Genomic DNA, 5,287 nt, shown 5'->3' on the forward strand with positions numbered 1-5,287 from the left:
CAAATTTTCATATCATATATGCAATATAATTCGTTCACGACAATACTAGTCGAAATATCAGTACAGCAAATTTTCATATTATATATGCAACAAAATTAGATCACCACTATACTACTCGAAAATATCTGTATAGCAAATTTTGATACAAAATCTGCAATAAAATAAGCTAACAACAATACTAGTCGAAAATATCATTAGAGTATGTTTTCATATGATATATGCAATAAAATTTGATAACCACAATACTAATCGAAAATGTCAGTACAGAAAATTTTCATATTATATTTGCAACAAAATTAGTTGACCACAATAATAGTCGAAAATATCAGTAAACAAAACTTTCGTAATATATATGCAATAAAATTAGCTCGCCACAAAACTTGTAGATAATATAAGCAGAGCAAATTTAACTTATTATATATGCAATAGAATTAGATCACCACAATACTAGACCAAATTATCAGTAGAGCTAATTATCATATTATATATGGAACAAAATTAGCTCACCACAATACTAGTCGAAAATATCAGTACAGAAAATTTTCATATTATATATGCAACAAAATTAGTTGACCACAATACTAGTCGAAAATATCAGTTAAGAAAACTTTCATAATATATATGCAATAAAATTAGCTGCCACAAAACTTGTAGATAATATCAGCAGAGCAAATTTACTCATTATATATGCAATAGAATTAGCTAACCATAATAATAGTCGAAAATATCAGTAGACCAAATTTTCGTATTATATATGCACTAATAATTAGTACGCCACAATACTAGTCGGAAATATCAGTAGAGAAAATTATCATATTATATATGCAATAAAATTAGCTCGGCACAATACTATTCGAAAATGTTAGTTGAGCAAATTTTCATATTGTAAATGCAACAAAATTACCTGACCAAAATGCTAGTCGAAAATATCAATAAAGCAAATCATGCACAATAAAATTTGTCATCAGTAGAATGTTTCAATACATCAAATTTTCATATTATATATGCAATAAAGTTAGTTCACCACAATACTAGTGCGAAATATCATAGGTCAAATTAAGCACAACAAAATGTGCCAACAGCAGATAATTTCAATACAACAAGTTTTAATACTATATATGCAATAAAATTGGCTCACCGCAATACTAGTCGAAAATGTAAGCAAAGCAAATTTTCATATTATATATGCAATATAATTAGCTCGGCACAATACTATTCGAAAATATCAGTGGGGCAAATTTTTGTATTACATATGCAGTAATATTATCTCAGCAGAATGCTAGTCGAAATATCAGTACAAGCAAATTTTCATATTATATATGCAATATAGTTCGCTCACCACAATACTAGTCGAAAATATCAGAACAGCTAATTTTCGTATTATATATGCAACATAATTAGCCCACCACAATACTAGACGAAAATATCAGTAAAGAAAACTTTCATAATATATATGCAATAAAATTAGCTGGCCACAAAACTTGTAGATAATATCAGCAGAGAAAATTTACTTATTATATATGCAATAGAATTAGCTCACCACTATACTAGTCGAAAATATCTGTAGAGCAAATTATCATACTATATCTGCAATAAAATTTGCTGACCATAATAATAGTCGAAAATATCAGTAGAGAATATTTTCATATTTTATATCCAATAAAATTAGCTCGGCACAATACTATTCGAAAATATCAGTGGGGCAAATTTTTGTATTACATATGCAGTAATATTATCTCAGCAGAATGCTAGTCGAAAATATCAGTACAGCAAATTTTCATATTATATATGCAATATAGTTCGCTCACCAAAATACTAGTCGAAAATATCAGAACAGCCAATTTCGTATTATATATGCAACATAATTAGCCCACCACAATACTAGACGAAAATATCAGTAAAGAAAACTTTCATAATATATATGCAATAAAATTAGCTCGCCACAAAACTTGTAGATAATATCAGCAGAGCAAATTTACTTATTATATATGCAATAGAATTAGATAACACAATACTACACCAAATTATCAGTAGAGCTATTATCATATTATATATGCAACAAAATTGGCTCACCACAATACTAGTCGAAAATATCAGTGGAGACAATTTTGGTATTACATATGCAGGCAGTGTTAGCACAGCAGAATACTAGTCGAAAATATCAGTTGAGCTAATTTTCGTATTATATATGCAACAAAATTAGCACACCACAATACTAGTCGAAATATAATTAGGGCAAATTTTCGTATTATATGTGCTCTAATAATTAGATAACCACAATGCTAGTCGAGAATGTCAGCAGCGCAAATTTTCGTATTATATATGCAATAGAATAAGACCACCACAATACTAGAGGAAAATATCGGTAGAGTACATTTTCATATTATATACGCACTAATAGTTAGATCGCCACAATACTAGTCGGAAATATGAGTAGAGCTAATTTTCATATTATATATGCATTAATAAATACATAACACCAATAGTAGACGACAATATCAGTAGAGCTAATTTTCGTATTATATATGCACAAAATTAGGGCAACACAATACTAGTCGAAAATATCAATATAGGAATTTATCATATTATAAATGCAATAAAATTAGCTCACAAAATGGTAGTCGAAAATATGAATAGAGCAAATGATGCACAAAAAAATTTGTCATCAGTAGAAAGTTTCAATACTACAAATTATCATGTTATATATGCAAGAAAATTAGCTGACCACAATACTAGCGTAAAATATCAATAGGACAAATTATACACAATAAAATGAGCCCACAGCAGATAATTTCAATACAACAAGTTTTAATACTATATATGCAATAAAATTGGCTCACCGCAATACTAGTCGAAAGTGTAAGCAATGCAAATTTTCATATTATATATGCAATATAATAAGCTAACACAATACTAGTCGAAGATATCAGCACAGCAAATTTACTTATTATACATGCAATGGAATTAGCTCACCAAAATACTAGCCGAAAATATCAGTAGAGCATGTTTTCATACGATATATGCAACAAAATTTGCTCACCACAATACTAATCGAAAGTATCAGAACAGCAAATTTTCGTATTATATATGCAACAAAATTAGCCAACACAATACTAGACGAAAATATCAGTAGATAAAATTATCATATTATATATGCAATAAAGTTTGCTCACCACAATACTAGAGGAAAATATTAGTTGAACAAATTTCGTATTATATATGCAATAGAATCAGATCACCACAACACTAGCGGAAAATATCAGTAGAGCAAATTGTCATATTATATATGCAATAAAATTAGCTGGGCACAATACTAGTCGAAAATATGAGTAGAGCAAATTTTCGTTTTATATATGCAACAAAAATTAGATCGCCGCAATACTAGTCCAAAATACCAGTAGAACAAATTTTCATATTATATATGCAATAAAATTAGCTCGGCACAGTAGTATTCGAAAATGTCAGTTGAGCAAATTTTTCATATTGTAAATGCAACAAAATTAGCTCACCAAAATGCTAGTCGAAAATATCAATAGAGCAAATCAAGCACAATAAAATTTGTCATCATTAGAATGTTTCAATGCTACAAATTTTCATATTATATATGCAATAAAATTAGCTCACCACAATACTGGTGCGAAATATCAATAGGTCAAATTAAACACAACAAAATGTGCCAACAGCAGATAATTTCAATACAACAAGTTTTAATACTATATATGCAATAAAATTGGCTCACCGCAATACTAGTCGAAAGTGTAAGCAATGCAAATTTTCATATTATATATGCAATATAGTTCGTTCACCACAATACTAGTCGAAAATATCAGTAAAGAAAACTTTCATAATATATATGCAATAAAATTAGCTGGCCACAAAACTTGTAGATAATATCAGCAGAGAAAATTTACTTATTATATATGCAAAAGAATTAGATCACCACAATAATACACCAAATTATGAGTAGAGCTAATTATAATATTATATATGCAACAAAATTAGTTCACCACAATACTAGTCGAAAGTATCAGTGGAGTCAATTTGGTATTACATATGCAGCAGTGTTAGCTCAGCACAATACTAGTCGAAAATGTCAGTTGCGCAAATTTTCATATTGTAAATGCAATAAAATTTGCTCACCAAAATGCTAGTCGAAAATTGCAATAGAGCAAATCAAGCACAATAAAATTTGTCATCATTAGAATGTTTCAATGCTAAAAATTTTCATACCATATATGCAATATAAATAGCTAACCACAATACTAGTCGAAAATATCAGTGGGGCAAATTTTTGTATAACATATGCAGCAGTATCAGCTCTGCAGAATGCTGGTCGAAAATATGAGTGGAGCAAATTTACTAATTATATATGCAAATAGAATTAGCTCACCACTATACTAGTCGAAAATATCTGTAGAGCAAATTTTCATATTATATATGCAGTAATACATTATCTCGCCACAATACTAGACGAAAATATCAGTAGAACTAATTTTCATATTATATATGCATTAATAAATAGATAACCACAATAGTAGTCGACAATATCAGTAGAGCTCATTTTCGTATTACATATGCACAAAATTAGGGCAACTCAATACTAGTAGAAAATATCAGTATAGGAAATTTTCATATACAAATAAAATTAGCTCATCAAAATCCTGGTCGAAAATATCAATAAAACAAATTATGCGCAATAAAATTAGTCAACATTAGGAAATTTCGATAGAACAAATTTTCATATTATATGCGCAATAAAATTAGCTCAGCACAATACTAGTTGAAAATATCAGTAGAGCAAATTTTCATATTAAATATGCAACAAAATTAGTTCACCACAATACTGGTCGAAAATATAAGAAAAGCAAATTTTCATATTATATATGCATTAAATTAGGTAACCGCAACACTAGTCGAAAATATCAGTGGAACATATTTTGGTATTATAGATGCAACAATATTAGCTAACCACAGTACTATTCGAAAATATCAGTGGGAACAAATTTTGATATTATTTATGCAACAAAATTAGCACACCACAATACTAGTCGAAAATATCATTAGGGCAAATTTTCGTATTATATGTGCTCTAATAATTAGATAACCACAATGCTAGTCGAGAATAACAGCAGAGCAAATTTTCGTATTATATATGCAATAAAATAAGACCACCACAATACTAGACGAAAATATCGGTAGAGTACATTTTCATTTTATATATGCACTAATAGTTAGATCGCCACAATACTAGTCGAAAATATGAGTAGAGCTAATTTTCATATTATAT

This window comes from Lasioglossum baleicum, unplaced genomic scaffold (genome assembly GCF_051020765.1).
Source record: "Lasioglossum baleicum unplaced genomic scaffold, iyLasBale1 scaffold0238, whole genome shotgun sequence".
Classification (NCBI taxonomy): Eukaryota; Metazoa; Arthropoda; class Insecta; order Hymenoptera; family Halictidae; genus Lasioglossum; species Lasioglossum baleicum.